The following is a 14,637-nucleotide window of genomic DNA, read 5'->3' on the forward strand; positions in this document are numbered from 1 at the left end:
TTCAAACCAACAAATTGGTGATCGACACTTTCTTCCGTACAATGCTTCGTACGGTGCCATCCTGATGCTACTCGATAATCGTTGTTATATGAGAACTCCGCTAGAGGTAAATGGTCCTCCCATGAGCCTCCAAAGTTCAGAGCACAGGCTCTAAGCATGTCCTCAAGTATCTGATTGGTTCTTTCGGTTTGTCCTCCGGTTTGTGGATGATATGCTGTACTGAAATCCAGTTGGGATCCCAAAGCTTCTTGTAGTTGTTTCCAGAATGCTGATGTGAAAATTGAACCTCTATCTGAAACTATCTTCTTTGGTACTCCATGCTTACTCACAATCTCTTTCACATATATATCCACAAGCTTTTCTGCAGTATCCTTTGTGTTTACGGCTATGAAATGAGCACTCTTGGTAAGCCTGTCCACTATTACCCATATCATATCCTTCTTCTTACTAGTCATTGGTAGACCAAGAATAAAATCCATTCCGATTTCATCCCATTTCCACTCCGGTATCTCTAGTGGTTTGAGTAATCCCGCAGACTCGATGTTCTGCCTTCACTCGTTGACATGTATGACATTCCGAGACATATTGTGCTATTTCTCTTTTCATGTTGTTCCACCAGAACATCTCCTTCAAATCCATATACATCTTAGTACTTCCTGGATGTATGGAATAAAGGGTTTCATGTGCTTCCTTTAATATGATTGACTTCACTTCTGGATCATCTGGTACACAGATCCTTTTCTGGAAGTATAATGAATCAAAATCCCCTAGATGGAATTCCGATGGTCTTCCTTCACCAATCCTCTTGATTTCCTCTTGTATGAACAAATCATCCGCTTGCTTCCGGATAATCTCATATTTCAAATCTGAATACATCTCATCCATAATCCTCATGGTTGCTATACTTCCCTTATCATCACCTTGAATAAACAAAATCTGAGCCTCCTCTAGCTCTTTCCGAAGTTCCTTTGGAATCTCCCATTCCGTAGGTTGATTCTCCGTACTCTTCCTACTTAGGGCATCTGCTACTACATTAGCCTTGCCTGGTGTATAGTTGATCTTAAGGTCGTAATCCTTAATCAACTCTAACCATCTCTTCTGTCTCATGTTTAATTCCTTCTGAGTGAAGAAATATTTCAAACTTTTGTGATCGGTGTATAACTCACACTTGGATCCATATAGAAATTGTCTCCAACTCTTCAGAGCATACACAACTGCCGCTAACTCTAGATCATGTACTGGGTAGTTGTGTTCATGTGGTTTCAACTGCCTTGATCCATAAGCTATTACCTTCCGATCTTGCATAAGAACACATCCAAGTCCATTCTTGGAAGCATCACAATACACCGTGTAATCCTTTCCAGGTTCAGGAACTGCTAACACAGGTGCTGTGGTTAACTTATCTTTGAGTGTTTGGAAGCTGGCTTCACACTCATCTGTCCACACAAATGGAGTATTTTTCTTGAGTAACTTGGTCATTGGTCCTGCAATCTTCGAAAATCCCTCTATGAATCTCCGATAATAGCCTGCCATACCAAGAAATCCTCGTATTTCCTTAGCATTTTTAGGTGATTTCCATTCCAATACGGACTGAACCTTGCTTGGATTCACCGCTATGCCTTCTTTGGTTATGACATGTCCAAGAAACTCAACACTATCCAACCAAAATTTGCACTTGCTAAACTTTGCATATAGCTGATGTTCCCTCAAAGTTTGCAGAACTATCTTCAAATGCTTGGCATGTTCTTCTTTATCTTTGGAATAGATTAGAATATCATCTATGAACACTATCACAAACTTGTCCAAGTACTTCATGAATATCTTGTTCATCAAATTCATGAAAATTGCTGGTGCATTTGTTAGTCCAAATGGTAAAACCAAGTATTCATGGTGTCCATACCTTGATACGAACGCTGTTTTTGGTACATCCTCCTTCTTGATCTTGATTTGATGGTATCCTGACCTTAAATCTATCTTTGAGAAGACTCCCGCTCCTTGAACTTGATCAAAAAGGTCTTGAATTCTAGGTAAAGGATACTTGTTCTTGATAGTTACATTGTTCAAATTTCTGTAATCTCCACACATTCTCTTTCCTCCATCTCTTTTATCCACAAAAATAACTGGTGTACCCCATGGTGACACACTTTCTTGAATGAATCCCTTTTGTTCTAACTCATCAATCTGAGCTTTCAGTTCCACTAATTCCTTTGGCCCCATCTTATATGGTGGTTGTGCTATTGGTGTTGTGCCTGGAATCAGATCGATTGTGAATTCTATCTCTCTATCGGGTGGCATTCCCGGTAGTTCTTTAGGAAATACATCCTTAAACTCATTCACTACAGGAATATCTTCAATTCTCACCTCCTTCAGGCTATTTAGTTCCAATCCGATCTCCAACTCACTGTACTTATCTCCTTGGAACACTATTCGACGTCCGATGGAGTTGTGAAGTGATACTGTTTTGTCTCCACAGTTAATCACCGCTCCATTTTCTGTCAACCAATCCATACCTAGGATGACTGATATGTCCTTCATGGGTATGATGAATAGGTCCGCGAAATACACACAGTCACATATGGTTAGGACTTGTGCTTCTTTCACGTGGGTTACTAAGATCGTCCCCCCCGCGGATAGAACAGTTATAGGGGTTTCTAACTTAGAACATCTAAGCCCGAATTTTTCCACAAACTCCAATGCAAGAAACGATGTGGTTGCTCCAGTATCAAATAATACTTTGCCAGGATGAGTAAGAATGCTTAGCGTACCTAAGACTGTTTGATCCGACTCTTCCGCTTGTTCCAAAGATGTGCAATTCAGCTTTCCATAAGGCTTTCCCCTCTTGTTGTTGTTGTTGTTGTTGTTGCGGTTGCTGTTGTTGTTGTTGTTGCGGTTGTTGTTGTTGTTTCCACCTCGTCCTCCAGAGCTCTGTCCGCTCCAGGACGCCTTGTTTGGACAATCCGGCTTAATGTGTCCTTCCTTCCCACAACCATAATAGATGATTCTGGGTTTCTGACAATCTTTCTGGAAATGACCCCTCAGGCCACAATTGTTGCAGATGATTTGGTTGATTGGATTCTGACTCTGACCTCCCCGGTTGTATTGATTACCAGTAGTAGGTCGGTATCGGGGTTTGAAACTCCGATCAGGTGTTGGTTTACTGATTGGGTACTTCCTTGGCTCGATACGAGCCCTCTTCCTCCTATCCTCTTGGACTTGCCGGTTGTCATCCTCGAAAGTGATTGCCGAGTCAATCAGTTCCTGGAATTTGGCAGTCCGTGCCAACCTCAGTTGCATCTTCATGTATGGATTCATGCCTTTCATGAACCTCTTCTTCCGCTTCTCCTCTGTATCTACATCCTCAGGTGCATACCTGGATAACCTGTTGAAATCCCGAACATACTGCATAATGGGTGCGTGATCTCGTCGTAGTTCGTCAAACTCCCTCTTCTTCAGCTCCACCACGCTGTCCGGAACATGAGCTTCCCGAAACTTCTTCTTGAACTCCTCCCAGGTGAACACCTTATCAGGAGGGTGTACTGCTACAAGGTTCTCCCACCATGACGCTGCTGGTCCTGACAACAGATAAGTGGTATATCTGATCTTCTCCTCATCGTTGCAACCAACGGTCTTCAGCTTCCTTTCCGTATCCATAAGCCAATCTTCAGCGTCCATTGGTTCTGGAGCTGATGTAAATGGTAGTGGTCTTGCATTTTGGAAGTCCGATAGAGTTACTCCCTTGCCTTCATTACCCCTATCATTGATGACGTGGGTAAAGAAATCTTGCATGTTCTTGCTCTGGCTTTCCTGGTAACGCCTCATATCTTCCTCCATTGACCTCATATACTGTTGGAAGTCTGGGTGCATCATTGGGTGTGGTGGTGGTGGTGCATTCTCTGCTCTAGCTGCTGCATCTGCCTCCTCTTTTTCTCTTGCTTCCCGCTCTCTGCGAGCCTCTTCGGTTTCTACTAACGCCATTTTCCCCTAGTCCTGTAACAAAGAGTGATTACTCATAATTACACCATGCAAATGCTTTCTGAGCTCAACTCAATGCCCAGAACTAGTCACACAATGAAATCAAGAAGCAAATACAAAACAAACATTTATTATGCATATACTTTGTATAATACATAACACACTCACAAACTTATATTACATGTGGTACATATAAACCACTTATTTGGCTCAAAGCCCAAGCCAACGGGAATTTAAAATACGCTCTATTACAATACCACCTAGATTACTTTATTCTTCCTCGGAGCTCTACTCCTCGTCATCATAGCTCGCCTCCGCGTACATCCCTGGGGTCCATCCGGTACAGCGGTTTGTCCTCCGAACACCGTCCGGAATGAAGATTCTTCCCGTAGGTATGTAGTCTGAATCGGACGAAGTGCCGAGACAGAGATCTGTCATGCCAAAGTAACTAGATAAAGACTCATATATATCCCCAGTGGGATACAGCTCATCTTCTCCTGTCATCCATGGAGGATTCCTATTCACTTGACCCCTCATCTTCTTCTTCTTTTTCTTAGTTCCAGAACTCTCACCTACGACGTACTGGGATGTTTTGGGTAACCCCATCTCCAAATCTAAAGAAATGGAGTTGGTGTCTTTCTCTTCCTGCCCAAAGCTTTGGTTAACATTCTGGTTAACCGCGCCTCCTTCATCCTCTGACTCACAAGTGATGGGTTCTCCTTCATCTCCAAATGGTTCCCCGAAACGCCAACCAGTCGAATTCTCAATTGGTGACTCCGAGCAGTTTAGGTTCCTGGAATCATCTCCCCTATATCCAGACTTATATGATGCTGACACATGTGGATAATGTGGAACAAAGTTGGGTGTGAGTGGATCTTTATGGGATAACTGGTCACTCAAATCTACATAGCTGTCTAGGCTAAAGAAAGGTGTAGTATGTTGTGGTTGTGCCCTCAAATCATGCATCCGAGTTTGGACTTTATCAGGGTCCGTGAACTCAGCTAGCATGTGGTCAATCTCACCTCTCATCTTCATGTGTAAAAAGTACATCGTGGTCAATAAAGACTTACAGCTATCCATGTGCCGTGTCCGCAGCCTTCAGGACTTCGTGTGCTAACACCAAATGATTTAGAGTGGGATCCTCATCTTCCTCGGCATGAGGTATATGAGAAAACTCGAACATAGCAGCTTCTGCGACTTATGCTGCCTTATCTCAAGGATTGCCTTGAATAGGCCCATGTGGTAGGCTCTGGTGATAGTTTTGGCTTCTCCGTATGGCATTATACGACTCATCAGCAGTTTTTCCGGTAGTTGGACCGATACTCTGCACTTGGCTAGGATTTCCCCATCATAGTAGGTATACTTGATAACAGGTATCCGTGGATCACAATGAAGTTCCTTCAGCATCCCACACAGGAGAGCTGTTATTGGTCCATCATAATCACCAAGCCATCCCTCAACCTTTCTCAAAGTCCTCTTAGGAAAAGTGTTCGCCATTATGGCTGTATACAAAAACAGAATATTAGTAGTGATAATGCATCATAATAGCTATAATAAAGAATTATCGCACTAAAATATATGGTTTTGCTATTCTCAAGTGAATAATCACCATATTTCTAGAGAATCCTTTACTATTTCTACTAGACTCCTACAGGTTTCTTCCCTATACTAGGTTTTTCCAACCTAAGGTCGCAACATTTGCTCTGATACCAGCTGCAGTGACCCAAAGATACCACTGCATGTTGTAGTATACAAGTCGTTGATATGATCTTTGCGAAGGGACTTCTTCACAATTTGCCATATCCCTCAGAGTGGTACAACAGAAACATTGCAGGTCATAACACTCCATACTTTATTACAAACATTGTCTTAACAAGTTGGTATTCTCACAGGTCCTATGAGAACACCCTAAGATACTACTTAAGTACGATTACAACTCATAACAAATATAAAGAGAGCTCAACAACTTATTTAGGTAAGTTCTACGTTGCTCGGCTCTATGATGCTAGGGTATGTCACTACTCCTCCACCTCCGTGTCATCTGGTCCGTAGATTATCCCATAGTCTACGCCTTCCACTCCGCCGATAAGATCAGGTTCTTCGTAGACCAGCTCGTAACTTCCTTCTGGTGCTCCATCGTTGATGCCCTCCACTTCCGGATCACAGTCTAGCAAGGGTGTCGAAAGAAAGTGAGTACAGGGGTACTCAGCAAGTTCTAAAAGAGTAAAAAGGTGTTTGATGCACTAGCTACGACCATTGATCAGGAAATCGCAGGTCAATGCATGTTTTGCAATCATTTCTTCAAAAGGTTGCTTTTATTATGAAAACTATGCCCGTCAGTCTTCACAGGTTGACTAGAACTTCGTGGAGTTCCTTTCCTGCCGCGTTCGCAGTTCCCTTCCCGTAACAAGGAGTGACAGCCACAATTTGATACACTCTGCAGAGGTGCATTACTTTTCCCACAAGAGATCTCACCCTTTTTGCCATCCGCAGGGACTTGCCCCCGTTCACACTTCCTTTGGTGTGAGGCCAGGTATAAAGATCCAAGCCCACACCGCCTTCTCCGCGACTGCAAACCCACCCTTTTGTACAACCGTACACCCCCAATAGACTTCCCCCGATAATACGGCTTTACTCACGGTGTACTCCGGACAATCCTTCATAGATGGTAGAGCTTATCATCACTAATGGATGGGGATTTAAAAGGATATCCCAACCTATTGCGGAAGTGCCTCCAACACCCCACCGGCTCTACCAATCCGTTGGCGTGCAGAAGGGAAAAGATATGGCTGGCTTCCCCAGAGCCATTATAGATCTCATGGTCAACGCGATTTGTACGGCGCTAGAATCACTGGACGGCATTGGTAATTAATCCTAGGGTGATATAACCCATTGCAATGGAACCTCCACCATATCAACACATACCATGGTTCCATTGCCAGCCACATAGTCATATTCATAGTTGGAAAGTAACATTTCATTTGCGATGTAGGAATGATAAGTATATAGCTTTGCATTAAAGTAGTAGAAAATACTCAAGTTGACATGAGCAAGGGTGAACTTGCCTGTGGACTGCGAGATAGTGCAGTTCAATGCAGTTGATGGAACCTGGACCTCGGGTTCTGTAAGAAGCATCATTGTCCGGTAAGGACAATGTTATAAAATCCAAATAATGCAATCATGGATGTATTATTTTATGTTGGATTCCTTTACCCCGCTGAGTTATATTAATTTAGGGTTGCGTTTAAGATTTATGTCTTCGACAGTAATTTACAATTGATTTGAAAGTATTAATCATTGTAATTCACACAAAGTATAACAATTCAAAGTAAAACTATTTTACTTGATGATTTCCTTAGTCATTCCAAAAATAATTTGAAATTATAGAGTTACCTCTATAGCTTTTGGAATAAAAAGGAATATAGTATTTTTCTTGGAAAAATACCCTTTTCAATAGAAATGACTTGGAATATTAGAATTTCATTTTGAAATGTTTGAAAATAAGTATTTGAACTTATTTGAGATTTTTCCTTGAATTTTTAAATACAAGGAAATAATAGTTTAAAATTCCAAGTTATTATTTAAATTCTGAAAATTCATAATTTTGAATTTGTTTCATAAATTCCATTTCATATTTTATTCTTGTTAAGGTTTATTTTTCATTCATTAATCCAATTTTTAATGGATTTTTAGAGTTGTATTTGATTTGTTAAAATTTGGTAAAGTTTTGGCTTTTTATTAAATGTTAAAAGACTAAAATACCCCCCTGGACCTTATTGGGCCCAGCCCAATAACCTAAGCCCATGGGAAAGCCCACTAAGGCTTGCCCCATAGTGGCTCGGTGGAGCCGAACGGCCCACCGCTCTCACTCACTCGGCCCTCTCTCGCTTTTCGTCTCTAACCCTAGCCTCTCGCGACGCTCTGGCGATGGCGTCGCCGCCATGGCCGCCGCCTCGCTCCGGCCATCGCCGTGCTCCTCCGCCGTAGCCACCTACCGAACTAGAACCGCCGCGTGCAGATCTATCGATCTGTCCGCGTAGTTTTCCCCTTCTCTTCCTCTCCTGGCGAATCGCCTCCGTTCTGGATCTCGCGGAGATTCGCTTTGACGAACTCCAGCGAGCGCTCGTCCTCGCCGACGATGGGTGTGCTCCTGGGTTGACCTGGCGTGGGTGCTGCTCGCAGTACTCGTGCCGTCGCCTCAGGTGCTTCTGCTACGGTGGTGCTGGGTTCGTGTTTGGGTTCGCCGGCGTAACGTCGACGCCTACCCTGGACTCGCAGCTGTTAGGGCCGCGCGAGCACTGCCTCGCCATGCCCTAGCTTCTGCTTCTAGGCGCAAGTAAGTGTTGCATCTCCTCCTTCTCTTCTGTGCGCCTCCCTTGCCACTGTTCTTCTTCCTCCTCATGCTCTGTTGCTCTCTGGTGATCCTGTGATCACGCAGAGCCATGCTATTGCTGCGCAATTTTCCTGTGCTTCTTTCGCAAGCTCATGACCCAATTACCATTTATCGTACGGCACATGCTGCTTTGCTTGCTATTCATGCTGTGCTTGCTTCTCTCTTGCTCCTAGCATGCTCTGTACTTGCCATGCTCTACCGTGCTTGCTCAAAAGCTAACTATGCCATGCTATGCTTGGTTATGACTTGCTTGTGCTTACTTTGGTATATCATGCTTGCTTGTCTAGGTGTATTTGTGATGCATCGGTGACACTTGTGTGTGTGCCGGTGGTGCAGCTCGTGATCTGCTTCAGTGCTATCTATGCAAGCCAATGATCCATTGGATCATTCCTTGCTTGTTGGCTAACTTCCCTGTGTAGCTTGGCTTGCTGCAATTGATCCATTTGATCAATTCAATGTCAGTGATGGCTTACTGATTAATACTGTGGCTAAGTGATTCAATTTCCTTTGTGATACTGATGCTCAAGCATCACTATGCTATTGCTTACTTAAGCTACTGGACTTGCTCCAGTGGTTATGGTGCAGTGAGTAAATTGTGTTGCTTAATAGTGTGCTACATCGATTGCTAAGCATGGATCTGTGATAAATTCATGCTTGTATTAATTAAATTATGATGAACTGCTTATGCAGTAATGATTTAAATGATTTGCTTGCAAATGACTTAGCTGTTCATGATTATCTGGCAAGCAATTGAATCTGAATCCATTCCTGGATAATGATGTGCTATGTTTGGCTTCATTTTAGTTGATGCTAAGTGTGATGTGACCTCAGTGGCCTTGCTCCTGATTGGTTGCTCACCAAAATAGTTGGATCTTGTGGCTACTCAACCTTTGCTTGCATATTTGGGAATCATCCTTGAGATGAATGCTAATATGCTTGCCTAATGAAAATCTAGGGTTTACTGATGGTTCATAGCTGTAACGGCCCCGGATATACCCCTATTAGATTTTGGTTGTTCTTTTTCTTTTGTGCATCATCATGGCATCATGCATGCATCATATACATGTTTTGAACAAAATAAAACTATTTTTATAAACCCTAAATATTTTATTTCTCTCTCGTACGGGTTTTATAAGAAACCTCCTTTTTGTCTATTCTTTTTTATAAAACCCTATCCTGTCTCCCTGGGCTCTCTCCCTCTCTGGCCCAACTCTCTTTCTCTCTCTTCCAGCCCCTTGCGGCCCATTTCCCCCTCTCTTCTCCTCTGGCCCGAGTCAGCCCAACCTGGCAGCCATGCACCAGCCCAGCATCGGTGGCCCGTACCGTTTCGACGGGGGATCTTATCCCTTCGATGGCATCTTCCTCAGCAGAGCACGAGAGGCTCGTGCTCGCCTCCCTCCCATCGCTGTCGACGCCACCCCATCTCCACCTTTCCCTCGTGGTCCTCTTCCTTCCCCCTCGCTTTATCCCTGGACCACGGCATCTCCAGTTGTATCTCCTCCTCGCACACGCCTCTCTCCATTTTCAACTTCCCCTGCAAGCAAACAAGACGGAGAGGAGAAATCCCCACAGAACCACCTCTACCTCGCCGTCGACTGGCCGTCTCTGACCACCCCAACACGCGCCACCGCCACCATTCACACCGCCTCGACGTCCTCTGCTCCTCCCCTAAGGAATCGTCCCCAAGCGCTGTGAATCGCCGCCACGGTCGTCGTTTCTTCTCCAACCCCGGCGCAGTTTTTCGACGAATTCATCGCCGATCGTCCTCCTCCGGTCAAATGGACCCCACCATCACCTTCCTGGTGAGCTCACGGATCTCCTGGACATCTTGGTCTTCCTCCTCGCTGCTTGTTCCCTCTTTCTCATGGTGTGCTGGCCGCCTCCTCCGCAGGACCTCGCCGCCGACGGCCCTCCGGCGACTTCCCGTGGACGGTGCGCCCTCCCCAGGTCCGCTCCGACGAGGTGAAGCCGAGGCGCCCACTCTCGCTTGCTGGGGCGCCCCGCAACGCCCGCGCCGCGCGACGCCGAGCCGCAGTCACCGCCCCCTCCTGGAACGCGCGCGGCATCTCCCTTGCAAGCAAGGTTTGCCAGCGTGGCGCCAGCGTGGCTGCGTGGGCCCCGCCCGTCATCGACTCGGGCTAGCCCCATCCCCGGTGAGAACCTTCTCCCAGATCCAGATCTGGATGCTTTTGCATCCAGGGCCCTGCCATGTTTGAAAACCTAACCCGCCGTCCCTGGCCCCTGTTTCTTTTGCTCAAAACCCCCTGCAGGTTTCTGTACCCAACCCGGGCCCCTTTCTGCCCAGTCAGCGCCCAGTCAGCACCTGGCCCGCGTGTCAGCCATGCGGCTAGCTTCCCCTGCGGTATAAAACCGTTTTCCCTTTTCCTGTTTTTCTGAAAATTGCTGAAACTGCTTTTATCTTGCAAAAATCATATCTTCTAAACCATAACTCGGATTAAAATGTGTTATATATGAAAATTGATCAGAAAAACATAAGGAACATGAATATGCCATCCATTCATCTGTTTGCATCTCTCATCATGTCGCGCCGTGATAATTTATGCATTTCACCTCACATATATGCGGAGTATTTCGGATTCCGAATATGGTTTTCCCGCTCCGTTTAATATTGAAGTGGCTCACCTTGCCATGTTATGCCATGCTAACCAACACTTAAATTTGTCGGTAGAATTGCAACTCCAACCTTAAATGTTTGCCCGGGGTTCCGACTCCGCTTAATTGGATAAGTTGCATCCCATCATAATTGCCATGTCATGCATATCATCTTGATCATGCTGGATCTTCTTTATTCGTAGTTGTAAGACTTGCATCCGTTGTGTGTTCCAGCATTTGCTTCTTCCCGGATAGGATCATGAAGTGGTGTTGCGAGATACGACAAGTTCTCCGGATGTCCCTCGGCAAGCTTTAACAGGCAAGCATTTTCCCTTATACTTCTGCCCCTGCAGAAGTCGCTTACCTATTTTATTTTGCCTTCTCCCTCATGCTATCCTTAAGTTGCGTTCTTGTCACGTGTCCCTTCCACTGGTTACCTCAAGCAGCCCATATTGCCACCACCAACCACCAACCTCCTACAACTGTTGTTTGGTTAACGGGTCTGCCTTGCGAGTCGTAGTGCATGCTAGTGTTGTTTATATCTCGTTACCGTTTCCGCTATCTTATCGGGTTATTAGTTGGGGAACATGACACATGGTTTATGGTTATATCTGTTGAAAGTATCATGGTTACTTGTTAATAGTTGTTAGCGGAGGCATCGGTGGGTCAGTTGCTCGTTTTATGACGGCTCACTTGTGTTTCCATGAAACCTAGGACCCCGAGTTCTTGTTATCTGTTCCGAGACTGAGCGCTCTAACCACACGTGGGTATGCTTCTGGGTCTCCCCTCGACCACTGCCGGAATCTACAGCTTTGTCCAGTGGCCACAACTAGTTTGTAATGTTTTACCATTTGTCGTTTGCGTGCATGCCAGCCTGTTACTTATTTACTTTGGGAAGCCCCTGGGTGCCTTGTATCCCTTGTTTCTGGTATGCACGTATAGGTCGTGGAGCCTCTGCGAAGTGGTTTATCGCCCCAGTGTGTGTTTAAACCACCTAGCACGTTGACACACATAGCTAAGTCCGCTTCGGAGATACGGCCGGACTTCGATACGGGTTCAACTTGGTTAGGTGGCTTCCTGGACATTGTTGTCGTGAAGGAGAGTGCGAGTCGTGATTTCCACCTGTCGCAAGTGGTTTGATCGTGCGTGTGGGCACATTTGGGCACCCCTGCAGGGTTACATCTTATCGATAAGCCGTGTCCGCGGTTATGGACGACTTGGAGCTGTATGACTCGACCATAGATAACTTACACCTGCTATATCAATCATAATAACTTGCGTAGTAAGTTAGCATAACTCTAATAATAAATGGTTAAAACTTGACAACCGTGTGAGTGCCTTTGCCAGTACTTCTTGGCGAAGGGGGAACGCATCGGCTGTGTTATGTTTGCAGAGTATAGAACTGTTAGTTTATGCGCTCTCTCATCTTCTCTGATTAGACGAATGTTGTAGAGTGTCTCTATAGGTTTTTAGTGCTTGCGCGCTGCCGCTTAACCCCACCATATTGCCTATGACGTTCCTCTTGCGTCCTCTAAGTCCCCTGCGTGCCTCAAGTACAAAGGACGACTGGTTGACGAATGCTTATACGTCTTGAAGTCTTGTTAAGTACGAACCCGTACTTATTGCTGCTTCTACGGGATATAACCGGGCAGGTATGAAGATCGGTACGATGAAGAACGACGCTAGCAAGGTTACCCTTCCGGCTTGGCCTGGGCAGGGTTATGGACGCCACTTGGTTATCTTCAGGACTCTTAGTCCAATTTGTATCTTGTCCGTACTCGGATGTATTTGATCTTCTGTATGATTTGGATCTTTGTATGTATCTATTTGTATCTTGACTCGTGGGAGTCGTTGTTGTAATATATGTTTCTTGTGGGCCCTATTGTAATCCTGTTGTAATGTTACCTCTCGTGATTGATTCCACCCGCATCGCGTGCATGTTTCGGCGTGTACGAGGCGCTTGGTGGTGCGTCTCCTAAAATCGATATCATGCGGATTTCGGTGGATTCGCTGGGATCCTCATGGTACCGGTTTTGGGGCGTCACAATAGCTTAGGATTTACTGTGTAGTCTTAGCTGCTAATCCTTGCAATTCATCTACTGGTGCTATCTGTGCATGTGATCTGGCTATGGTGTGCATCTGTGCATGTGTGCTAGTTTCTGTGTACAAGATCTGTACCTAGATGCTTTCTATTTTTAGTAGCTTTTGACTGGCAGTAATCCTTGGTGAAAACCAAGTGATGATCTACCCATATGAGCATCTGCTCATCCCATGCTTATTTCATGCATATGTGATGGATCAGATCCATTGGATCTGTCCAGGTATTTGGTATACCTTGTTCCAGCTCCTAGTGTGAAATATTTGGTTCATGCAGACTTGGGGTTTCTGTACTCAGCCCTTCACCTCCAATCTCTGGTTGATCTTCTCAGGTCACCATGATTCCTGGTGGCTAAGTTGGTTGTGTTGGTTTCTGTTCTTGGTTATGAACTGGATGAACTGTGCTTGTTCTTGCTTCACCCTTACCTGATGATTTGCAAATGTGGTCGACTGACATGGTTCTAGGGTTTGTGTGCTATTTATATGGCCTCTACTTCATCCCTGGCCATGACACACAGGCTCATTTACTTTATGACTCATCCTTTGCCTTGCCTTGCTGTTGCTTGCCTAGCAACAGCCTTGCTATGGTGAAACTTGAGCCCTCTGTGGCTGCTCAGGTTTGGTCCTGCTGATCCTATCTGTCTTTGTCCAGGTTTTGGACAAGCACAAGTGTGCGATGATGTTGTTCACTGTCCAAACTGAATTTCTGTGATGTTTTTCACTCTGTCCAAACTAAATTTCTAACACTTAATATCCTGTCTAGCACTTGTGATTTGTTTTGCAGGTTTTGAAGTTGAGTATGACCAGAAGATGTCCTTCAAGCATTTAGTCTAGGTTTTAGTTTAGGAAAATCTTGTAATTTTCCTTTTTCATTTCTGTTTATTATTATACATCAATTCTTGTATCAAAAATATTGTAAAGACTATGTATTCTGTGTTGATGATCAATAAAGCTCAAGTTTTGGTTTATGAGCTTTGTATTATATAATGTTTATATTCTTGATGAAATATTATTTGATATTCACTTTGAAATTCAAAGTGATTTGAATGTTATATCTTGTGTTTGAATTCTAAATTCAATGTTTATATGGTGTGATGTTTATAGTTAATTGTTTAACACTTATCAAATGCAAACATTCCCCAAAGTAACAAGTTACAAAAGAGATCATGTCGAAATTTCCCTAACTCACATTGCCTAACCCTAAGTGCAAAATGAGAGAGAACCTCGATCCCTCTTAGGTTTAGTTGCAATAAGGCGCGAAAATTTCCCCCGTTTTGCGATGAAATGCACATCCCATTTCTAAATCCACCCTTCGGTGTTCCTATGTTCTGGGTTATTACACCAGCCCCCTGCTGGCTCCGTCCCTGGTACTATTTGTGTGTGCGCATAGCAAATGATGCACATGCAAGTGTTGCATGCATGCTAGCATGAGTAGCAGCAAGATTTAGTGTTGCATGCCGGTGGCGATTTACACAGAAATAACCCTTTGTTGCAACTATAGCACAGACTGACCCTCCGGCCAAACTATTTCACCCATATAACCCTTTTGTGTGGCGCCCCTC

At 44.6% G+C, this 14,637-nt stretch overlaps 1 long non-coding RNA gene across 1 annotated transcript; it reads left to right on the forward strand.

The window, feature by feature from the left end:
• The first annotated feature begins 11,013 nt into the window (after window positions 1-11,013).
• Window positions 11,014-12,842, forward strand: LOC139832864 (uncharacterized). The gene is made up of 2 exons (XR_011747485.1): window positions 11,014-11,297; window positions 12,631-12,842. It is a non-coding gene; the product is annotated as an uncharacterized lncRNA (long non-coding RNA).
• The last annotated feature ends 1,795 nt before the right edge of the window (window positions 12,843-14,637 follow it).

The sequence above is a fragment of the Lolium perenne genome, chromosome 6 (genome assembly GCF_019359855.2).
Source record: "Lolium perenne isolate Kyuss_39 chromosome 6, Kyuss_2.0, whole genome shotgun sequence".
NCBI classification, from domain to species: Eukaryota; Viridiplantae; Streptophyta; class Magnoliopsida; order Poales; family Poaceae; genus Lolium; species Lolium perenne.